Source organism: Saccostrea echinata, unplaced genomic scaffold, assembly GCF_033153115.1.
Source record: "Saccostrea echinata isolate AGI-Se365-2 ecotype Australia unplaced genomic scaffold, CSIRO_AGI_Sech_v1 ptg000030l, whole genome shotgun sequence".
NCBI classification, from domain to species: domain Eukaryota; kingdom Metazoa; phylum Mollusca; class Bivalvia; order Ostreida; family Ostreidae; genus Saccostrea; species Saccostrea echinata.
In genome coordinates, this window is record NW_026889779.1 from 22,516,756 (window position 1) to 22,543,362 (window position 26,607).

At 33.3% G+C, this 26,607-nt stretch overlaps 1 pseudogene; it reads right to left on the reverse strand.

The window, feature by feature from the left end:
• Positions 1 to 68: 68 nt before the first annotated feature.
• LOC133196953 (uncharacterized) lies at positions 69 to 23,831 on the reverse strand (annotated as a pseudogene).
• Positions 23,832 to 26,607: the final 2,776 nt, after the last annotated feature.

The following is a 26,607-nucleotide window of genomic DNA, read 5'->3' on the forward strand; positions in this document are numbered from 1 at the left end:
TTATCTCTTAATAAACTTTCCCAATTAACTGATTTATTGTAATAATACATTAGTAACTTAACAGATTTTTACTTTTGTAAGGTAATATCCTCAAAAGCCCGAGCGAGTCTTTTGACTCTTCCACTTTCCGATTGCCTACAATTATATTCAAAATTACAAACCTGATAAATCAAGAAGTGTCTTTATCTCTCAAATTGCAGTCATCTTTTTTTTTTTAGATTAAATACCTCATTTGTTCACTACACTTCCCTTCTGATATAGATTCTTCTATCTGAGTCGACATTGCAATACCTAGAAAGAAAAGTATTACTGCAGTAGCTTTCTTCAACTTTTTGAGATGAAACACACAAGTTAATAGCTTACCATCCCAATTTAACTCAATGTAAAAGAGATAGATTTTGCTTTATTTATTATCCTATACTCTGATTAAAATTATATTTCTAAAATTAACAACTTTACGTAAGGTAATACTCTGCATAAATAAACTGGCAATATATTGGACTACTTCATTTTTTACGCCTCTAAAGGGGTTTGCAAGAATTTTCAAAATGACCGCCAAGATCCTTTACATAACATGCAACCCTATCATAATCTGAGCAGCTATATGTCTTAAAGTAAAGTCAGTTGATGTGGAAACATTTATAAAAAATCAAAAGTTACTATGTGTTGTCTATGGAAGACGTGTTCAGAAAAAAAACGATGATAGCATGTCTTTGCTGAATATGGAAAAGAAATGGTTTTTATATGAGCTACATTTGTGTTCATTGTGTACTGTCAATTAATAAAGGTTCATGGGTTTGAAGAGGGATTGTAACGTTGGTATGTGTACAAGAGGAAAAGATGTTTTTGTCAAATCTCTATCCTCTCATTTATTTTGGCTCTGTTTGATTTTCATAAATCACTCAAACACAAATTAGATTTGAAAATTGTTATTTATTAATTAAATGACGTAATATGAAAACAAAAAACTAGTTACAAAAATTATCTAACAAAAACATAACCCGGATGTATATTAAAAGCATATATTGTCACATCCGAGTCGAAAACATATCTGCTTGTAAAAAATCATTATACCAACATGAACACAGAGTATTACATAATATATTCAACGTTATGTTCTTGAAAATCAAAGGTGGGGGACCAAGATTGCATAACTCTTCCTAATTATTTCTTAAGTAGGAGATAACTCTCCGTTTACAATGATTGCCAAAAACACATTTATGTTCATAAATGCTAATTTTCAAAGACATGTGTGAATTGTTGAAATATGATAGTATATTGTTATTTTGATTCCCCTTTGCTTAGCACTTAATCATGTTTTAAAGTTATTCAATAAGTGCTCTTCTATCAGTAGGTGAGATAATACAAAGATTAAAAGCCTTCCCAGACAAACAGTGTTCGCGGCCATTTGTAAAATATCATGACTGGATTCTGTGTTGGCCAAATTATACAAATGTGCTCAGAATATCTCTGCCAAATTTCATTATTTTATCACAAAATTCTCAATAGGTCAGTCTTGGTGCATTACATTCTACTAATTTCATCAATGTATCTGTCCTGTCAGACATTTTAGCTGAATGTATATACCTTAGCGTAACCTATTTAAGGGAAGGTAATCCGAGATTCCTCTGACTCTAACCCCCGCTTTTATATTGTGACATGTGCGGAGGAGAGGAAAGCTTGATGGAGGTATTGTCGAGACTTATCTTATATGAGAATCACACTCTGAATTAGTGAAAATTTAAGCAAATTATTTGGCGAAGTGTACTGCTGAAAATATACTTGAACGGCTGATCATACTTATCACATATCTATGTTTTGTATTTTACTTACTATATATTTCACCGTCGAACAATTAATGTTAATATTATTAATTGAAGCTCAAGTGTACACCCATGATTTTTGATAAGGTATAATTCTAAAGGCCAAACTAAAAAAAAAAACATAAACAATGATAAACATAAATCACTTCGCCATTTTTTACACAATACCCTTAGCAGGATTAACTTACCTAGGCTCCTGTGCGAAAAAAGAAAAATTTCCTACGTTCGATTTTTTGTTCGAAAAAAGTTTATAGGCACTATTCTGCGTCCTACAAAATTTATATATCCTGCACTTTATCGTAAAGATAATCGGTCAGGCCTAAATATTTTGCACCAAAATAACGCGTTTTTCTTCTCAGTAGTTTAAGATTTACCTGGCGAGCAGACTACGCACGGTATCGGTATTGCACTTGGTATTTAAGCCTTTCAACAAGAATGTTCTGGTAATAAACAATACACCTTTAAAGGAAGACAGTGTATTTGTTTAACAACTTTCCATGATCATCAATAAATAATGACATAATTCTTAACACTCTTCTTTATAAGTGTGTGCAGGATTGGTTGATTGATTTTATTTTGTTAAACGTCCCGTTCGAGAATTTTTCTCTCATATAGAGACGTCACCATATACCGGTATATAGGATTTCATATTTTGACCTTTACTCGGCACTCAGGGCCATTGAGCAGTGAGGGTTCTTTAACGCCTTAACGCCTACCGTGACAAGGGGCCTAGGTTTTTAAGGTTTCATCCGAAAGACCCGCAACTTTCACTTCAAAGTGCCAAGTGTTACCAATTTTTTGTCGACTTTAGTCAGTCGCAGCCGTGATTCGAACACACGACTTTCCGATCAGGAAGCGAGCGCTCTACCGAATGAGCAGCCGTGATATACCACGCCAAAGCGTAATTGCTCAGCATTCAAAATTAAAAACGATTTATTACAGATTGCCCAGGCCATTTTCCAATATTGATTTGAAGGTTTTTGTCAATTAAACTTTCCTCTTTGCTATAGTCATCATAAATTTGTATTGGGAAACATATCCGTAACATTTCTCTCTGTCAAATGCTGTGATATATATTGTATAAACATTTTTACTTCAAAACTTTGGTTAATGATGTTTAAATTTATTAGAGACAGTTAGAGATTTGGGAAATTAAACGAATTGTTTACTGAATCTATGCACATACATGTATATGTTTAAACAGGTGATAAGAAATCGATTTTAGATATATGAGATGTTTGCTGCGACAAATATACAAAAGGTTCGATATTTCTTTTTGGTCTATTTTAAACGTGCATGCAACCATATCATAATCTGAAATTAATAAAAAAAAACTTTGTTATTTTTCTGATTTCCTTTATGAGAACAGTAACAAAAAACTTTATGAAGACATCTCCTTTGGCTCTTTATTGCTTTTATTGACTCCTTTGGCTTTTGAATTATAACAGTTGAAAAAGGTAGTTTGCCTTCAGACGGACAGCTTGGCTTACGACTTTGTTTCAATATGCAACAAGTAGTAATTTATCTAAAATTGATATCCATTATAATGCAACAGTTCAAGTATTTGAATTTTTATTTCTTTCTTCTTAATTTTTGTAGCATGAAGAATGTTCATTATCGGAAACCGAATTTCTATTCTAATATTCGGTTTCAAAAGATAAAGATCGGAAGCTTAAACGTAATTCGCTCGAGGTATATCTCGTAAATGAAAAGATGAAACACCACACTGCTGAATTCCTTCATTCACGTATATGAGCAAAATTAAAGAAGCTTTACACAATTAGGTTGATTGCTAAACTTTGAAAATGATGTTATGTGCTGGATCTAGAACAAATTGAACATGCATTTTTTTTTTACAAACGACAATAAATACTCACTGAAAAACAGGCAATCCGAACAGAAATGATAATTTAGGCCTAAGGCTTATGTAAGCTAAATCCTTTTCAGTAGTATTTTATTTTAATTAATAATTGTTACATTTACAATAAGATTCGGAGAATATTTTTAAAAAATCTGAAGTGTCAATATAATCAGAATCCAGTCAGTACTCCTTAGAAGCGGGTCGTTTCAAGAATTTGTACAATATCATCTGAAACAAAAATAAAAAGGATATCAAACTAAGCATGGACTGAGTAAATATTAAATATCAATACCTGTTACATTTTAATTCATGGGTAAAATTGTTCGTTGATAAAATTTAGCTATATTAACTTCTATTCTCTACCAAATAAGAAGATTTAAATAGAATATGTTTTATATATTTCAATATTTTTGATATTTTTTTAATTAACAAAATTAATACTATTAATTCTTAGGAGATTCATTTCAGTAGATACGAAATACAACATAAAACTGGCAAACAGTCGAGGGGGAATTTTGCTTTAAGTTAACCTCCACACTCTGAATATGTTAATGTGAGTTGTCATATTTATTGCTACTCTAAATCATCAGACATTTAAGATATGAAAGATCCACTAAATGGCCAAAATGATTCAAGTGCTACTATATTTATATAATTTTTTGATTTACTTATTCATAATAAATATTTTGATTGATTTTTATCTGACAGAGAATTCAAAATATTTAATGGCTCACAGAGCAGACTTGATCATAAAAGTGGGGTCTGGAAAAAAAACGATGACTAAGCAGTTCAGTATTTTACCATTTGTTTCCTCGATCTGACGTTTTAATTCATTCAATGCTTCTTTAAAGACTCGATAATTTTCATGCTTAGATTTGTACTCTTCTCGCTTCTCGTACACTTGTGTTACTGTTCTTTTCAAGCTTGTGATATCATCACCTAATGACAAAGTGAGCATCCACTTAATTACTTCTCTGTAGTGGTTTCCGTAAATGCTTTGTAAATCGTTTATTACAATGTCTGTGTCATACACCATAATGCATCTCTCATAGATTTTGTCTATGATCGTCGATTTTTTCCCATCTGAATCTGCAGGAAAAAGCGAAGATAGTATTATACCAGCAATTGTCGATAGAGTCCCAGCGATATCTAGCAAAGGAAACCAACCAGGCGGCGTTGTAACGTCTCTGTTCAGTGAAGAATACTGGGAACCCAACAAATCTTTTTCTAGTTCTTCAATTTTTCCTTTCAGTCTACTAAAAGAGTCTCTGATTTGTCGCTCGAGATCTCCAAAGGCATTGATTACTTCTGGACACTGGCGCCAGTTATCAAGAAAGGCCATGTATCTTTCCTTTACTTTCCTTTCCAATGTAAAAACACTTACTTCTTTTATGTCTTTTTTACCTGGTGGATTTAAGATTTTATTTTTTCCTTCTTCTGATTTTACGTAGTTCATAAGATCATTGCTGAGGGCCAAAATTATGGAATCTAACTGGGATCGGAGACTACTTTCAATCTGCAACGATATGAATATTGATAAACTAACAGAATAGTTTTTTATGAAAAATCAAGTCATACATGGAATTTTCCTGGTATCTTTTGGACCTCTAGAAGTGCTCTGATAAACGTCTGGCAACGATATTCAAAATAAAGTTGTAGACTGGGGAAATGACATAACATTTAAAATAATCTACCAAATGTCTATGTTTCCCACATTATGGTAAAAAAAAAAATACTAGTAAAACTGTAGATTTTATGGCACAATTCATTAAAGAGGGGGCAGGCTTCCTAAGTGTACCATAAAATACCCTTATCCAGTCTCTGCATAAGAGAACAGCACACTTCGTCCGAAAAGTATATTCCTGTAATAAAACTTCGATTGTTTATATGTAGTCATACCGATTTAAATGAAACCTTACAGCCACTATAGGGGTTTTTGTCTGAAATGTGTTACAGAAATAAAATAGCAGATATTAATTATAGACTTGGTTACTTTGAATTTTACCCTGCTAGCTGACTACTGTGCACATCAATATGTAAACATTCAAATCTACAGTCTAATCGTCGCCCGCATGACGCAGTGGTTAGAGCGTCTGCTCTAGAGTCGCGGAGTAAGGAGTTGATCCTTAAGTCGCGGGTTCGAATCCCACTGTGGGACGTGGAGACCAGTCCTTCGGATGAGACCGTATAAACCGAGGTCCCGTGCCACGGTAGGTGCTGGCACGAAAAAGATTCCTCACTGCTCAATGGCCGTAAGTGCCGAATATAGGACAAAATTTGCAGTTCTCCACCGGCAAGTGGTGGCGTCTCCATATGAGTGAAAAATTCTCGAGAGGGACGTTAAACAACAATTAAACAAACAAACAAAACAAACAGTCTAATCCACATAGTTTGGATCCTCTGTTATCTTGTACTAGTCTGACTGACTTTCACCTTTAAATTATTAAATTATTGGGACATTAATAAGACATTCTATGTCACTGTGCATAGATATACATTACTCATTCATTTATGGTCTCGCATCAACCCCAAACAATTAACTGTAAAACACAAAACTGAATCAAACTAAGCTATCTGCTTAATGTGTCATTAAATTCCGTTATATCAATGTTTTAATGAACGAACGGTGCATTAAAGCTTCATTAACTTCTCTAATTTTAATGAAGCCAAGAGGGCTTCTTTAAAAGCTCATTAAGAATGGCGGCTAACGTAATGTTTGGTCAGTTGGGTAGAAAAAGAGCGGAGAGGGTTTTTAGAGAATGTTTTTCTGTACAAAACATGAGTGACGAGGAAATTCGGAGGCGTTTTTGATTTGGAAAGGAATCGATAAAAATTTTTTGGATCTACTTGACCCAAGAATCGGCCATAGGCATTGTCAACAGAAATACAGGTACATACCTGATAAAAAAAAATGTGCGAATGTACGTTAAATATTAAGCATTTGAATTCCATCATTCTTGTGCTTAGATCTGGTTTACCTATGCGAAAGATATGTGACCTATTATGACCTGGGAATTACAAGAAATTAAGTGCTTTTTGCAAAGCTGAAATTGAAAAAAAAAATGTGTTGGGTTTGTTGTTCGTACAATGTATGAACAATGATTGTGCTGGAGTTGCTTAACCTAAATATTTGAGTACGCTTTGATCTGATTAACTGGACAGACCCTAGAATCAGCTTGATTGGTTAATTTGACTAAAGTTGAGTGACTTGTCTGATCTGTTTTTGACTTTCGAATCTTTACTATAAGATGACCTGCTGAGACAAAATGTAGATCCGAGAGTTGAATGCACAGACCTTCACTTACTCTCAATAAACCAAAATAAGCTAAACAGAAGGATGCGGAAAAAAAGGAAGCTTCATAAGGGGATCGACATACAACGGGAAGGGTATGAATAATTTTGATAGAAATATTCCACGAAATGGGAATTCTCAAGTTTTTGTTTACACCGGTTGATTTACGTAGGCCTTCAATTCATTTTTTGATTATATTAACGATACGAAACAGCAACAAATACAGACTTCTTACAATCAACAAGTGCGCCGCCATTACGATTTCGTAAATAAAGAAACAGTTGTGGAAACTCGTTGTTTTCCGAAAAAAGTATAGGGTCGGGATTTTGACTGGAAAAAAATAGGGTGGGTTGGGTAACCGGAAACATTTGGCCTAAACATAACAACAGACCAACGTTTGTTAACCTTATGGTAATTTGTTTAAGGAAGTATGTTGCATGTTTGTAGATTGTGTGTGTGTGTGTTACCAGCTGACCGTCACGGTAGGTTTTGGTAGAGCGCTCGCTCCGTGATCAGAAGGTCGTGCGTTCGAATCACGGCCATGACTGACCTAAGCCGATAAAAAATAGGTAGCAACTGTTCCTTCGCCAAGCGTTCGGCACTTTGAAGTGAAAGTTGCGGGTCCTTCGGATGAGACATTAAAAAACGAGTCCCCATGTAACAGTAGGCGTTGGCACGATAAAAAACCCTCACTGCTCAATGGCCCTGAGTGCCAAGTGAATTAAAGGTTTAAATTTGAAGCCCTTCACCGGTATATGATGACGTCTCTACATGAGTGAAAAATTCTCAAACGGGACGTAAAACAACAAACAATCAATTAATCAATCCAGCTAATGCATACATGAGCCAGCATTCGGTGTTCACTTCCCTCATGGAATATCTGGTGAAAGGGCTTTGCGTTGACAAAACTGCTCGTTGTACTTATACTAAATACTGGACCTGCTTGCTGCAATCCTAATGTCTCGGATATATTTTAGCAAATCCTGTGCTTTAGAACTAAATTTTTCTAACATAATACATGTAATATTAGTGAAAATAAAAAATTCCGAAGTCCATTTCTCTATTGGTAAAAAGGTGTTCATCTTAGCATTAGCAACGTATAGTGTTCCATTTCTAATCTGCAGGTTGTCCTACGAGTCAAAATTATCTAATTTTGCGGTAGATTTAAGGAGCAATGACAAATAGATCACGATGCTTGATGGTTGGTCCAGGCTTATGAGAACCCGTTTAATGATTGTAACTGCAACACGAATTGTGGTTAACTTGTACGACAAAAGATTCGTAATAGAACAACACTTAGCCAACCTGAATTAATTTTATACTACTGTATACAGGGAAATTTTCGCCCCCGTTTTATTTTCGCCCCTTTCGCCCTACTCACAGGAGGGCGAATTTAAAACGGGGTGAATTCAAAAAACACAGTATATTTTCTTAAACAGAACTGTGATTGGGCGAATTTAAAACGGGGCAAAATTTTCTGGATGTGTGAAAGGGCGAAATTAATACGGGGCGAAAATAACCCTGTATACAGTATTTGATATTCATCAAATAATTTTGATTGTTTGTAAACTGCTAAGTTGATCGATTCTGAAAGAGCATGGTTCACTTAGGGCTTTCTTGATCGATTTATTTTGTTTATTTTGATACCTGCTGTAAATTCAAATTGACATATTGTACTTCGGGTGCTCTGTTTTCATTTATATCAAGGATAAAAGGAGCGAAAATGCACCTTTTACTGCATCTTTGCTAGGCAAGGGTTTGTAATCTGCACTGCCTCTCGAAAACCCTAGCGGTGCGGATCACAAACCTTTGTTAGATTATTATTTAATATAAAAGAAATATTGTATTCAGAAAAATCCATTAAAATATTTTAATTAAATCACAAATTTTTAACAGCTTTAGTAAAATGTGAAAACTTGAAATGCACTACTTTTTCCGTCTGATATTTGAACAATACCATATTCATTAATTGACATTTTCTCATTACATATAAGCAAGTTTATTATTATAAAATATACATATTGCACTTCGGGTTCGTTGCCATGACGTTCTCAGTAGCGAATATGCACATTTTACTGATAAATTTATTAGCACAACTTATAGTGCTCACGCACCTGATCATTGTACGTCGGCATTCTGAATGACTCTTTTCCTTAAAATAACTTCTAAGAGCCCTATAACTTTATAGAAAAGGTCTGTGCAATCAAAGAATTATTTTTTTTTATAAAGACTATGATAGTTCTTTCGTTTTCAAGTATCCTAACTGAAAATAAATTTTGTAAATATATATAGAAGAGCTTTACAAAATTATCAAAATGATCACTCCTTAGCATTATCATCTTTTATAACATCAAATGAATTTTAAAAGCCATAGCAATCGTTCTTTTATTTATGCAAGTTTGTAAACATTAACAACCTGTCCCACTTCCATGCTGATATAGATACTTTTTGCGCCTCTATCGTAGGAGAGTTACAATCTCGAAACTAGCGTATTCAAAGAAAACTGCGTTGTCTTTTAATTAAAACTTTTCTTTGAAAACAGGTCAAATTATCATTGACAGTAGTTCATGATATGGTGGTAGCGCGGTGGTTTGACAGACTACATTTAAAAACAATTATTTTTTTATTTTGATTTTAATTAGTCTAGTTTACATATTAATTGATATTTTTATGTATAAAATTCCAGGCATTTTGTTTTTTAAATTCGATACCTCTTCTTTCCTGTGTTCCAGTTCATTTATGGTCTTAATGTGCCTTTCAGCAAGCTTTTTATGTTCGACTTCAGAGAGTTTAGATGTCAAAATCCTTCCACATATGCCTCTCTCCAAAACTCTTAAAATATGATCCAGAAACCTAAGTATAGAGAGAAAAAGTACTGTACATATTCTTCCTGAAGTGCTTGAAATACACAACCAAAGAGCTTTTTCTGATTGTCAGTAAATGTAGGAAAAAGGAAACAGATTTAAAAGTCTCATTAGTAAGGTATCTGGGCATAAACTTGAATTATAAGAACCTTAAATGTTTTTGTTTTCGAGTAACGTGATTTCGATTAATTATTTCTTGCAATTTTTCTTCAAATCTTCTATATTCAGTTTTGAATTTGCTTTCACTGTCTTTTATCTACAAAAACAGAAAAATCAATGTTAAAATCCATTTTTTGTATTTTTATCATCTAGTCAATTGTAGAATATATTTAATCAATTTGATGATGCTATATTATACATTAAAAATTAAAGTTATACTGCAATCACGCAAACCTTTTTCAGTGAGATTTGAAAAATTTGGTCATCTTTCACAGATCCCCAGTGTTTCTTGATTGATGTCTTGACTTTTTCCCAAGTAAGAGCTACATCGTCTTCATCGCTGTCCTCCTCGCAGGAAGAGTAGATGACGTCCCATTTATTTGTCACAAAAATGACGTCACTTGGGTCAAAGCATGGCATTTTATTGGCTGAATGATAGCGTAGGATTTCCCTCAAGATCAGCGGAAGCTTGATGAAATGAAGGAAATCAAAGTACATATTACAACCTTTCAGAGGAATAGTAACGTTCTCGTTACAAATAATATGTTTTGTATACAAAATCATTTTGTAATGGTGTTTACTTTTTATGCCCCCGTATGGAAGACTCGGGGGTATATAGTTTTTGCACTGTCCGTCCGTCTGTCTGTCTGTGTGTCTGTTTATCAGTTTGCCCGCAAAAACTTTAACATTGCCCATAACTTTTGATTGGTTGGAGCTATGGCTTTCATATTTCACATGTGTATTCCTTGTGACAAAACCTTTATTTTTTGATTTCAACAACCTTGACCCTTGACCTTGAAGTTTGACCTACTCTTGGAAAACTTTAAACTTGGCCACAACTTTTGAACGGTTGGAGCTAGGGCTTTCATACTTCATATATCTATTCATGGTAACAAGGCCTTCCTTTGGATACCATTAATTGTAATCCATTGACCTTGACCTTACATGTACATATTCCTTGTGACAAGACCTTCTTTGGATACCAACAACTTGACCCTTTGACCTTGGAGTTTGACATACTTTTAGAAAACTTTAACCTTGGCCATAACTTTTGAACGGTTGGTACTACGGCTTTCATACTACACATATGTCATCTTTGTGACAATACCTTTCTTCGGATACCAACAACTTTGACCCTTTGACCTTGGAGTTTGACCTACTTTTGGAAACTTTAACCATGGCCATAACTTTTGAAAAGTTGGTACTAGGGCTTTCATATTTCACATATCTTTTTCTGGTAACAAGCCCTTCCTTTGGATACCAACAATTGTAATCCTTTGACCTTGACCTTAGAGTTTGACCTACTTTTGAAAAACTTTAACCTTGGCTATAACTTTTGGACGATTGATGCTATGGCTTTTATATTTCACATGTGTATTTCTTGTGAAAAGGCCTTTCCTTGGGCACCATTAATTTTGACCATTTGACCTTGACCTAGATGTTCGACTTACTCTTCAAAAACTTTAATCTTTTCCATATCTATTTAATGGTTGCTGCTAGGGCTTTTATATTTCACAGGTATATTCCTCGAAACAAGACATTACTTTTGGTACCAACATATTTGATTTGTATTTTAAGAAAGTTTAACCTAAGCTAGAAGTTGCCATATGGGGGCATCAGTGTTTCACAAACACATCTTGTTTTAATTTGTCTTCCATATATACAGTGGTCTGCTTACAACAAACCTCTATTTATATTTCAAAGCCTTGGCCATAATGAACTGACATTAAGCTATAGGTTTCTTTCAACTTTAATAAACCTACAGACGGTACTGGGAGCTTTGTAAAACCTTAGTAAAGTGCTTCGAAATAATGATTACGTCAATGTATATTTAGAATACAATAAACTAAGTATAGAAAAGAGTACCTCGCCCTATAAGAAATCAAAACCAACCCTATCATCCTGTATTCCGCCAGCATTTGACGCATTCACAACGAAGATGAAAGCCACAGCGTTTTGTAAATATTTCATCATTAACTCTGCTAGGCTCTTTGTCCCTCCTACCCCTGGTGTATCCACTAGAATTGTTTTTCCCTTACAAAAAGTGAAGAGTTAACATTGCGTATAAATTTAAATTGGATTTAATGTTAAGAATATTTTAAATTTATTTGGCAGTTGTAAAAGGAATTTATTTCTTTAAAACATTAAAATTTATTGCTATGTTTAAAAATAAAATAACTTCCTGAATATTAACTGTAAAGAATTTGATTTAAGCAGGCCTAAAACCTTTAACAAGGAAACTGGGAATAAGATATCCACAAAGGAGCAGTTTTCGGGCATGCTATCTACGTCTGTAAATTTCTGAATTTCCTTCCGGAAAGCTGGGAGTTCTTCTCTGGTGTAACCCAGATTGGAGTGAATGCATTCGTTCTTTTCGTTGTAGACTTTTAATCCAATATTCTCTGAATCCCAAATCCTACAAATAGTTGAAGTATTTTCTGTTGTTCTGGACTTAAGGATATTTTCTCCAATCAGTGAGTTTATCAGAGTTGATTTCCCAGAGCTTGTTTCTCCTGAAAACGATCAAAAAGCGGGTAATTAAAATATTGAATTTGCAAATATGAGTCATAAGGGAGATAAATAAGACGAGATGTATATTCCTCTAAATAGTGTCTGGAAGATTAGGTAAAATAGAGAACGTAAGGGTTTTTCCTTTTTATTCCGATCAAACAAACAGTCGAGATGGAAATAAATTTTAAATGGTATACTAAAATATACTGAGATTTTACAAGCGATTTGTTCAAAATTATCTCAATTATTAAATATTAATTTTAGTTTCCTTTTAGGTTTTTTCTATTTTTATTCATTATTTCAGATTTATTAAACATTACTCGAAAATTTACAAATGAAATTCCTATTTTTCTCGATTTGTACCAAAGTTGACGACTGGAACAATACAAACCTGCAACGACAATTCCATTGTCTTCTCTATCCAGATCACAAATTCTTTCTTCTAGCATCTGGAGATAATTGGGGAAGATACACTCTAATTCTAATCTCATGTCTCCATCAAATTCTTCTTTTTGGAGTAGATTTTGTAATGACCCAAACGTTTCACGAATCTTCGGAACATCAATATCTCTTTTAAAAAAAAGAAGTTCATTTAGAAAAAAATTCAAATTGAATTTATTTGCTCTCTGTTGCTAGACTCGAAATCATTTTGTAAATAAGCAGCAGGGATATTTACTATAAAATGTGTGTATTAATTCAGTATGTAATAGAAATCAGCTTACAAGCCTTGTATATTACTTCGGACAGGTACCTGTGCTTGAGCACAAAACCCTGACCTTCGCCTCGCGGGATGTATAAATGTTCTGAAAAAAAATCATTATTTAATTTTTATCTAAAACTTTTTAATCTCATGTTTCATTGACTAAGAAATCTACACAAATATTCAAATCAAAAACTTGAGTACAAAAATGGGGTAGCTTACTTTTTAAGACTGTTTTCCTCAAATGCCCTTGTTAGTCTTTTCACTCTTCCATGTTCGGGTTCCCTACAAGGCATAATTTATCAATTTAAAATCAGACGAAAAGGTAGTTTTTTTTCTTTTGTCTTTTCTTAAATAAACCTGACAATATTGAAGATTAACATCTAAAGAAAAATTCAAATACAGATATGTGAACTGGGTATAAACACATACCCAATTACAGAGGTGGAATCTGGTGCCTAGGAGAAGAAAGCATCTCCTGTCTACCGGTGTAAAGACGAATAATGAGCGAGGGTCATTTTCCAAAGTAAAAAAAATGACTGCCGGTCAAATTTCCATGTCGAAAAATGACCCCTGGTCATTATTCGACCTCGAAAAATGACTCTTTTGTCCGTAGGAAAAGTGACATAACCCTATAAATCTGCTTCCCCTACCTGGAGAAAGTGACCTCCATAGAAAAAATCCCTTGAAGTCTCCTTTAAAATACTTTTTTCTATTTTGTTAAAAGATGATACTTTGGTCTCATTAAATCTTTCGAATGAAATGATCTGTTTTATGATAAATTGAACCATTAATCGACTTCAATGTGCACTATGCGGATGTTTCCATTTTGATTTTCCCGTGTATATTCCTGAGAGAGAGAGAGAGAGAGAGATTTGTTTAGAATGTCTATTTATTGGTCAATTAAGTTGCGTTCGAACGAATGTATTTTTAAGTCAATGGTTGTAACATTGTACATACACGTAATTTTTTTTAGATATAGTAAAAGTATCTAACAATTTGAATAAGAAAAACTGTGATGTTTTATATACTTTTGGTACATTTTTATAAAAGCTGAAAGAACAAGCATTAAATAACTATCCATTGTATGTTGCAAACAAAAATGGAGATGCAAAGCAATTTCAACCTAAACTGTAAGTAAAGCTTCATTGAGAGCTCAGAAACAGCAAAGTCAATAAAAAAATTAATCATGCAGATATCTATATCTCGCCCTAAAGTGCAATTAATCCATGTGCTTTATATATGTACATTTTTGATTTCCTGGATGCTCTCCTTTATCAAAGGAAAGAAAGAAAAATCTTGTATGTAGAAGAAACATCAAATCTGTTCGAACAAACATGTATTTTGCTAAGTTGCTCGAGCAAATATCCAGTTTGTCCTTACGATTCTGATCAAAAACAATCTGATATACATGTAACTTTTTTGAGAATACTTTATTTGTCCGAAGGAAAACATTTGTCACAAATATTTCTTAATATATAAATATTTCATTGTCAACTTCTACCATTTACTTTTGTAGTAAAATTGCACTATCGCCTGCATATGGTGTGTAAGTTTCCTTACTTATTTGATACGCTTGGTAACTTTTTAAAAGAAGGTACTAACAAATAAGATGATGTTACGGGGCTTTCAACAGTCTCAAAAAAGTCAATATTTCGAAAAGACCCCCTGACATTTTTCTACGGGTGTCATTATTCGATTTTAGACCGGTCACACCAGCTGTAAGCCCTACGTATTGATTAGATATACGGAATTTTCTGTAGTCAAATTTGGTATATGTTTATTTAGGCAAGAGTAAAAGAAAACCTCATCAACACAGCCTCCTCTTGAGATGACGATTCTTCAATCTGAGTCGACATATTGATTCCTAGAAAGGACGACATTGATAAATATATATAATATGATAAATACTCTTTGGATATATCCGATGAACTGATGAATTATAATAGGGTGATTATGTTTTCGATGCATCATTTTCGGAAATCAAAATGAAATTGTGGGGGAAAAAAATCACCGATCATGATAATTTACTGATAAAGAAAATTTTTAATACTCAATGATAAAGACATTCTTTAATATCTTACATCAAACATCTGTATTTGTTAACATTGGAACGTGTTCTTGTTTGTGTATACGTTTTACGTGGTATGTTCATTGCACACATCACTGAAAATGAACTAACAACACTGGTGTGTTGGTTTTGCTTTCTTTCATTTATATCTTAACTTTTCTTGATTATAGATTTAATATACTTTATTAAAGCACGGCAGATTTCCCATTTTTCTTAAATTTTACTTCGTTAAAGTGCAGGGATTTGTAGCAATCAAACAAGCCCAAAGCTGTAGTTTTGGTTATTGTCGAATTATAAAAGTGTCTAAACACGCTTTCTTAAGGTCAAGATCTAGTAAATGAGTTTAGACTGTTTTGTTGGTGCTAGATCTATTATGATGTCATAATTGATTAATTACTTTACGACTGTAATAGAATTATGTAGAAAAAGAAGCATTTTCATAGAATTCAATTTGGAAACATAACAAAGGTAACCCCGATACCTATATTCAATTAAATATTATTTTAGAGTAGAGGTAAAAAAAAATATTAAAAGCAGTTTTCTGGGAGACTGTGTGCAGTATTGATTCATTTCCTTTTTCTGTGTAGGAAAAGCTAAGTTTTGCAATATCTAACTCTATCTCTTCTAGTTTTAGAGTAAAAATACTAACAGAGTAAGAGATTTCAACAGTTATACTAGTAAGCTTCTCTAAACTTTTTCACAATAAGGAAAGAGCAAGAAGACACAGTAGAGTTCGTATTTACATTCATTATACTATTGAATATAGCAAGTTAGATATCCTTGCCTGGAAGTTCTTACCTAGTCCTTAATGTCTTTTTATCCCTCCACCTTCTCTCTCCTTCTCTCTCCCGGGAATTTATCTTTTCGATAAGCTGTACAATATCAAAGTACACTTTATCGCAATGATTATCAGTAATTTGCTATTCAGAAATATAACATCTTTTTATCACGAACAACTTTTTACGTATCAAGTACACTCCTCATATATATCTTTTATCGTCTGTGTTTTTTAAAATCTGGAGAAAATGGGGATGGGGTGACTATCAAGCATCAGCATACATATTCGAACAATGATCGATCTCCAAAAAAATTTAAAACAATGCATATCTCCAAACAGGGCATAAAACATGGACCCTTGGAAATTTCAGAGGTGGGATCAAATGCCTTGGAAGAGTAAGCCTCCCCTCTACCGGTTACACCCGCCATAAGCCCTGAGTATTGATAAGATAAACGGTAGATTCCGTAGTCAAATTTAGCATTAAAACAAACACATTACAATTGGCATGGAAAAAAACATAAGCCAAAATACAGCCAATGATGCGTCAAAATTGGTACTGTATAGGATTTACATTATACTTGCTAACAAGGTCATTATAACGACCATAGAATTCACAAAATACTGACTTTAAGCTAGGCTGTTGAAATCCCTGTAAAATCAACTTATCTGTCAGTTGTCTACCTCGGTTTAAAAATTGATCGTACTTGGAGCATGTTCTTGAGTATCGAATACATTGGGAGACGTCAACCCCGTATGCAGGTGATAGCGGAACATTACTACATAATTAAGAATTGTTGACGATGGAAAAGCTGAAGTCATCTCGTTTGTCATAAAGAATGACTGCACTTAAGGACATGCCAAAATTGCAACAAAATAAACTTTCGAAACAAGTATTTTTCTTTTACTTTCAGAAACGGTCAACATCTAATCTACAACTTTACGTAATTACATGAAATAAAAGTATGTATTTACGAAGTACGAAGCTGTTTTCAAAGGCGGGGATCATCACAAGTTCTTGAATCGCCGTGTGATAATGAAGACGTCCACTTTTTCACTGACTTTATACATTTTTATACTTTATACATGTTTATCTATTGGTCTTTGTTTAACAGTAGTTGTATATTTGCATTGATGATGTTGTGTCTAACGGAGATTAATAGACAAACATGTGAAAAAAGAGAAAAACTGCCTCTTCTTACATTCGCCCTCTCTGTTGTAACCAAGGTCTATGGCATGTTGAATATTATAAATCCCCACGTAATATCTTCCCTCAGGTAACTCTGTGAATACTAAATTCCGTCACGTGACTTGTAAGGTAGCATGTTTTGTACTAGCTAGGACACTGTGCTCGAACACGTTGAATTGTCAGGCATCGATTCAAAGTATTCTTTTCTTACGTGGATGTGCTGATATTGTTGATTTCGTTTTGAAACCTTTGTTAATAGTATACTTGTGCCATACAGAATAAAGGTGGAGATGGGAAAGAATAATCTCGTATTTTTAAACATGTTATTGTTATTTATGTAATCTAAGAGCAAGAGCCACTTTGGGTCTTTTTTGGCCCTGAGAATTTCTGAAAAATCGAAACTGCTCTGTTTTGGTTGAAAATGCAGTATTCATAACTTGGACCCTTGGTGACAGTGTATCTATTGAACATGACGTAATTTTCTCTCTAGTCAATGCATTATGACGTCATAGAATGCGTCATTTTTCCCATATCCTGTGAATTCCCTTAAAAATGGCCAAAAATTGAGGTATTTTTTCAATATTTCATATAGAGCACAAGCTCTGATCCAAAATATACCCTTACATACCGAAAGATCTATTTCTGATGATCACAAAACATGTTTTAATTTTTGGATCGTGGGCTGTGCTCATACTTTAATTCTTTGCTAAATGTAGTCAAATACGCATGTTTTCTGCAAATTCAAGAACATTCCATTTTCTCAAAGATTGTTTTCAAATACCTGGATTCCCAAAAAGAAATTTTGTTATAGGAAATGAAAGCACTAAGTCTCTACTTTATTTTGATATATGAAATGGGACAGAGGGTGATAGTCAATTAATTGATATAAGGACAGAGCCATTTTATGCATAAAGTGAACCAAGCTCTTTTAGAGCCATTCTTACAAAGTTAGCTCAATCTCTCATGCATACCTAATGTTTAATCAAGGGCAGGTAAGTGTAAATTCTCAATATTTGGAAAACAGTAAAGACAAAAAACATAGGATTACTTTATTGTATCACAGTCTAAAATCATTTTAACATTTATATTTTGGTGCCAAATTGACAGTCTTCTTTAATTAGTAAATATACAAAAGTGAAATTAGGTTAAGATGTGAAAGCAACAGAAGCGACGAAAAAAAAGACCCCAAACCCAGCGCTTAGTGCAGTTATCCTTTAATTGTTAATTGGCCCTTATCATCTATAGTCAGTACAGCATCCAAAAATTAAACAGATTTGTCAGACTCTGTAGTGTCTTTTATTTCGATTTCATTGAGATTTGATTCTTATAGCCATCTGGTTTATGGAAGTTCATAATTCATAATGATAATGAATTCCGCTGAAAATAATATAATAATAGTAATAACTTCTTTCACAATAAACAATCCCTAGAAGATCATTTTACAAGTTATGAAATAAGTGAATTGCACTGAAAATAATATCATAATAATAAACCTCTTGGATAATTTACCAAAATGATTATCTAAATAACCCAGATTCTCCACCACGTAATATTGCAGAAATGATAAAGCGCTAGCGTAGATAAAAATTCAGAATTTTTTAAGTCTGAATATTAAGAATTGCTTAAATTTAGCAAAAGAAAGATAATTCACAAACATCTAATCTATTACATTTCCTCTCACTTTTCACAACATTTAACAAGACTGAGATTTAGAAAAGCTCGTCATAACATTTCCAAAAAGAAACATTGTTAAATCTAACTATACACTTGTGACATGTATAAGTAAATGACTTAATATCTTGAGACAGAAAGAGATATCGAGGATAATATATAAGCTGACACAAACATGTGCCAAAATACTGTTGTACACATCATAATTCAAATTTCAATTATAAATTTCAAAAACAACCGAAAATTAACAGCACAAATGAATAGATTAAGATCAGTTGGTTCATAATTTGTCATTCATAAACTCTTAATATGCATAATTTATTTTTAAAACTGTGCATTGTAAAATTGGAAATAAAGAAGTGCGTTCTAGAAATTTATTTTACAATTGCATGGAAAACTATATACGTTGGATTTTTTGTAGATTTATTTACACATGAATTCTTCCAGTTTTTTTTCCAGAACAATCTTTTTCCGCTCACATTTGTTGTCCACTCTATACTTTCAGCTTCTTTCAGCAATGTTTTCAGAGCCACAGTAAAGTGTTTTGAATCAATATTGTCCAAAACAATGAGGAAAATATTCTCCCTCTCACCATTCACTAACTTGTGATTGGCTATAATAGTTTCATATTGGCACCATTGATCTGCCATGAAGTTATTTGTTAGAACAAGTAAAATTTTTTGGCTGGCCTCAATACTTTCTAAAATATTGTCCACATGAGAACCAATGGATAAAAAAATTCTTTCATGCAAACAAAGCTTATAATTTTCTTTTTTCTCTAAAACTTCGACAAGTTCCGACATAATCCACTTCCGGTTGTGTGTATTATAAGCAACAAAACCATCGTATTCTTTAACTTCTTTGTCAGTGAACATCTGGTATTTTCTACGTCTTCCATCTAGGCAGTTATGTAAATAAAATTTTATATCCCATCTTAATTTTCGAAGGCATACGAAAGTAAAAACAAAAATGAATACAAAGGCTCCTACTGTTAAAGCATTTACAAAAACTCTGTTCAAAGGATGACACCTCAATCTAAGAAGTTCTTTATTTTCACTTACATGGTGTTTTTTCCACTCTTTCGGCGAATCACATTGATTTGAATTTTATTTATGAACTTTTTCTCGATTAATGTTTGCCCAATGAATAAACCATTCAAGGTCACAGTCACAAGCAAACGGATTAAAGGAAACGTCGATGGTAAAATTTGGACTCTGCCACATTTCTTCTGTAAAGGAATCCTTTCGGATTGATGTGAGCTGGTTCTTTCGGAGAATAATGTACCGCAAATTTGAATTGTTTTGGAACGAATCCTGTTGAATATATCGAATATAATTACCGCGTAAGTCTAATCTGACTAGCCTGTTAAGAAGAGAAATGTCTGGAACGAGATGCAACGATGAGTGTTGTAATTGAAGGTGTTCTAGATGTATAAGTGGAGACAACATTACAAAGAAATCTTCATTTTCAAAATCAGAAAAGTGGAACCTTGACATATCTAATATTATAAGATTTGTGCACACTTTGAAAATGGTTTTATAATGCAACATTTCTTTCGTTATTCTTTTATTACTTCCGAATAACAAGGCGGTCATTGAGTCTGACGTTAGAACGTTTTCCTCAATTATTAGATCGTATGTAAACATATTTTCCATGCGCAGTGTACGCAACATTTTCATAGTTGACAAGGAATAGCTCCTCAAAATGCTAATTGCATTATATGACAAATTTAGATACTGTAATTTGGGTAAACAAGGTCCTTGTTTATAAAACTCCAGCGAGTCTGAAATGTGATTCATTGCAAGCCACAAATGTCCTAAGGATGTATTTTTATCATACACATAGTCGGAACGTTTTCAAGTTTGTTCCATGTAAGAAGGTTGAATCTTGTTATGTCGTGAAACCCCTCCATATTAATTTCCACAATGTTGTTGTTACTCAAGTCAAGAATATTTAATTCAGTAAGATTTTTAAATGAAGTTCCTTTGACCATTTCCAAACTCCAGTTTTGCATCTGTAATGTTTGAAGGGAACTATTGGTATAAATGCTTTCAAATGCATTACCTGGAAGTACTGCTGGGGCCTCTTCAACATCTGATATGTTGAGAGTCTGAAATTAAGAAGAATTGAGACATGTTAGAACTGCCTGTATAGCCCTGTAATTCAAATTATTTTTTGACAAATTTAACACTTTGATTTTTGCGACATTTTTGAATGCTTTTGTGGATATTGCAAGTATGGTACTTTTGTTGAGATACAATTTTTCTATTTCTAATAAACCAACGGGTTCAAAAAAAATTGTCGCTCAGAAAGTGAAAATCGTTTCCTGATAAGTCTAGACTTGTAATTGATTTTGGTATTTTATTACTGAGAGGTTGCAATGTTTGCAAATTTTTACAAGAGCAGTCAGCCGTTGTGTTTGTGCAGAGACAAGGTGTATTTGGCCAAGTATTGTATGAATAACATTCCTTATTGAAGTCAATGAAAAACAGAATAAAAAAATATCCACTCCGTTCTTTCTTTTGCCATGACCTGAAATAGAAATATGAGATATGATATGATACAAATTGCTTGGCGCGGGTTACATGTGCAGTGCAGTACACATACACACACCCTCACACACACACACAACCCTCACACACACACACACACACACACACACACTACTATGATAATATTTATTGTTCCATGGCAATAAAACTGATTTCTGATTAAATTTCTACACGTTTAATATATTTCAACTTTTCAAGGCCACATTTCTATGAACTTATAAGCAATTAATAAAGGCAATTGTATAGTCCAAATTTCTACAATTCAAAATGTTCAAATCTTATTCCAGAAATATAGTAGAGGGTCAGTACTACATTATTATTTATTTGCTGTCAGGGCAATAAAACTTCAAATGTGATTTCTGATTAAATTTCTGTTTTAATATATTTATACTCTTTTAGGCCAAATTTCTATGAACTTGAAAGCAATTATCAAAGGCAACGGTGTAGTCTAAATATTCACATGGCCGTAGGAACCGGGGGCATGGGGTGGGGGGTGGGCGTCGTAACCCCCCCCCCCCCCCAATAATTTTGCCGATATATTGATTACTATAGTAAACATAGGTAATATATGCTTGTACCCCCTCAATAAAAACGTCTGATGACTTTTTTTTCTTTTGCTTGTCAGGAAAATTTTGGTAGTGCCCCCTCAGCTGTCAACTGAAAAATGTATGGCTGTGCCCCCCCCCCCCCCCCAACTGAAATTGCTTCCTACGGGCCTGTTTCACGATTCAAAATGTTCAAATCTTATTCCAGAAATATGGCGTTTATATGGAAATTTCTATATAGGTAAAATGTATTTATCTAAAAAAAAGATATTTGGTTTCTTGGATGCTTACCCTTGTATATAATTACCAAAACATTTTGAATTTACATCTTTAACAACAATATTCTTTTCTTTAAGCTTCATCAGTATTTTATATTCGGTTTAGTTCTCTCGGATTAATACAATTCAATGTGACTTAGATAATACATTTTTTGATAAGTAAATAACTTTAGTCATAAACTAGCAAGAAATTATTACTTCAAATCATTGCTATTTTGTTCATGGTAACTGTAAGTATCATTAACTTCCGAATTTTCTTTATGTTATACAAGATCGTAAAGAGATTTATTACATGTATATAATCTATTTAAAGTCCCAATTTGAAATCCATACAAACGCAAACGGTTCATACATTTAACACTACTTATTTAATTTCCAAACGTGAAATACTTTGATTTTGTTATTAAATAAAAGTGATATTCTGTTACAGTGTGAAAGGATATCAAAGTGATATTCTGTTACAGTGTGAGAGAATATCAAAAAAGCAACAAAACTTTTCTTCAATATGAGTGTTGTAAAAATACTATCTGGCTTGCAAAAGATAAAGATAGTAACTAAACCATCCTAATAGAGACTAAAACTGCAAATTCCTTCCCAAATATGTTTTACAATTTTTAAGCTATGACGTCTCAACCGCTCTACTATGAAGTCACAGCATATGACACTGTGTTAAGCAAAGACATAGGCAAAAGGAAAATCAAAGAAAATGTAACAAACAGAAAATTCAATATTTTGCAGTTGGATATGGAATTTATTTCACTTATGAGACAGGATTTTTTTTTATATTTTCACTCATGCTTCGCACTCATGAAAATATCTAAAAATCCTAACCCACTCGTGATATAAATTCCATATCAAACTACAAAACATTAAATATCCTCTATATATTCACGGGATTTGACGTATTCAGTGCGCGTGCAACGGCAATTGTGACGTCAAAAAAGGACACCTCAAGTAACGTTGTAAACAATGGTTGCTAGGGCCGTAGATAGCTATGTATTTGAGCAGGAAAAACGTTTGGCAAGCCTATCGCCAGATTATTCCCAAACATTTCTAGGAGACACTATTATTACACACTACGAAAGGAAAACACGGAAGTTATAATTTTTTATATGGGCATTTTTATTCCTTCTATTTATTTTATTTATTTATTTATTTATTTATTTATTTATTTATTTATTTATTTATTTATTTATTTATTTATTTATATTTATTCATGAAATTGTCTTCATGCATCCTCAATGTCTTATTTAGTCTAATTCGTACTATTTAATAAAACTATTGTGGATCTCTTGGTGGTGAATATGGTTTGATATTCACCAGAAAAATATCAATATTTGGCAGAACCAGTATAATTCCCCATGTCATTCCATCACATGGCAGTATTAATCAAATCAAAGCCACAAACTGTGTGTAGCTACATATATGCTGTATTACCATTGCAACCATGACATTTTCAAAATACTATTGCTATAACCCTTTTACGGAAAGTCAAACATTTCTATCTATTTTTCTACCTTTGGCGATTGAGTTTGGTCATTTCCCACGTTTCCCACATATGAAAGATATGCCAAATGTAGCAACAGTCAACATCTATTTAGAGATATATTCAAAAAAATATTTACAGCATAAGTGGCAACAAGATATAATGTTTTTAAAGTTTATGCTCAATTTGATTTTTTTAGTATTTGTTAAAGCCTCATAATTATAAAAATTCAAAGTAGCTGAAAATGTTTAATTTTCAAATTTTTTCCATTGATAACAATGACAACCAAGATACATAGCAATCATAGATTGTTTGATATATGTTTCTGGTTTCAAGTCGTAATTTTGTTTGTTTGTATGTTGTTTAACGTCCCTCTCGAGAATTTTTCACTCATATGGAGACGCCACCACTTGCCGGTGGAGAGTTGCAAATTTTGTCCTATACTCGGCACTTACGGCCATTGAGCAGTGAGGGATCTTTTTCATGCCAGCACCTACTGCGACACGGGACCTCGGTTTATACGGTCTCATCCGAAGGACCGGTCTCCACGTCCCACAGTGGGATTCGAACCCGAGACGTAAGGATCAACTCCCTACTACGCGACTCTAGAGCAGACGCTCTAACCACTGCGCCACGCGGGCGACCAAGTCATAATTATAATAAACTTTTCATCAAAATGAGTGACCATGCGTGCCAAAACAGTTTAAATATGATTTTCATAATGGTTTTCCAGGATCATTTCAATTTCAGATCCCTGTGTCACATTATTTTTACAATAGAAAAAAAACCCATGGAGTCCTTCCGAATAAAGTATATTTTGTTACAATATAGAACAACAAAAACGTCTTTCGGGAATAAATGAACCAGATTCACCAAGTAATTTTTATTAATCAATGAAAATCATATTTAACGAGAAAGAAAAGGAGACAAACTTTGAGAAAGCACAAAATATTTAAGGCAGAATTTGTATTGTAAATAGTTTTCAAATTTAAATCTGATCCCATCAGGTAATAACACATTTACAATGAAATGTCGTATAAATACATTTCTGAATTGTTAAAATATAAATGATCTAACAGATTAATAGAAACTGTGATCGCTAATTCTTACTAATTTTTTTTTCTATACAAAGCCTCAACGCTATTTGTGTCTTATCATCAAAATGAATATCAAGAAAAGCGTTGGTTAAACAACAAAAGGTTGATATTGGAACAATACTTTACCTATTTTTGGTTTTCTATAGGTTTGAAGTTCTTGTCAATCTTTGGACGAAAATCAAAATTAAACATCTAATTAAATTCATTTCATTTTATTCTCACGCTGAAGGATTTCATTCAATTTCCTATTATGACTTCATGACAAAGCACAAAGCAATTATACACATGTTGTTTGTTTTTATTTGAAGTACCAGCATTTATACATTGAAGAACTTTCAGAATTACATCGCAAAACCATTCTGATTTTAATTGGCATTCTCTTAATATACAATAATGAAATTCAAAGGGAATTACGAGTCAAAGAAGAAAAAATGTATCCTAAGGAAATACAGTGCTAAAGCTAACTTTTATCAAAGTCATTTTAAGTCATAGATGAATCCATTGCGAGTCCTCTATGAAGATCTCTCTCTCTCTCTCTCTCTCTCTCTCTCTCTCTCTCTCTCTCTATATATATATATATATATATATATATATATATATTCTCGACCTACGGAATCGGTTGCTTTTGGTGCCGATGGAAATCTCGCGGCGCTGTCATACACTACACGGTCATTGAGAATAGAAGTGAGATACAGTTATTTGGACATAAGTTTTATTAGAGGATCGTTACTGTTTTGTATACATTGCGCATAGGTAACGATCCTCTAAAAAACTAATGTCCAAATAACTGTATCTCACTTTCATTCTCAATGACCGTGTAGTGCAGGACAGCGCCGCGAGAATTTCTTCGGCATAGAAAGAATATCTTCTGACTTGCCTAGATGGCCGAGCGGTCCAGCACGCTGTTCCTGTACTACTAGGAGACAGATTCCGTAGGTCGAGAGTTCAACCCAGGGCTGGGGCGAAAGTGGGTATTCTTGTAAAAGTGAATTTCATTGTGCTTTCTATATATATATATATATATATATATATATATATATATATATATATATATATATATATATATATATATATATATGTGTGTGTGTGTGTGTGTGTGTGTGTGTGTGTGTGTGTGTGTGTGGGTGTGTGTGTGGGTGTGGGTGTGGGTGTGTGTGGGTGGGTGTGTGTGTGTGTATGTGTGTGTGTGTGTGTGAGTGGGTGGGTGGGTGGGTGGGTGTGAGGGTGTGTGTGTGTGAGGGTGTGTGTGTGTGTGTGAAACTATGAGCATATCCCCTTTTCGGTAAAAAACAATCGGAGTATACACCCTTGATATATTCTTTATTCCCCATAGCAATGCAATGACAAGTTCGGGTAGAATCTATGATTTGGTTTTATGTTAGACTGTAGATCTACAACCCATGATGTGATTATATGTAATACTCTAGATCTACAATCCATGATATGGTTTTATGTTTGAATGTAGATCTACAATCCATGATATAATTATATGTGAGACTCTAGATCTACAATCCATGATATGGTTTTATATTAGATTCTAGATCTACAATCCATGATATGGTTATATGTTATACTCTAGATCTACAATCCATGATATGGATATATGTTAGACTTTAGGTCTACAATCCATGATATGATTATATGTGAGACTCTAGATCTACAATCCATGATATGGTTTTATATTAGATTCTAGATCTACAATCCATGATAAAGGTTACTCTAGATGTACAATC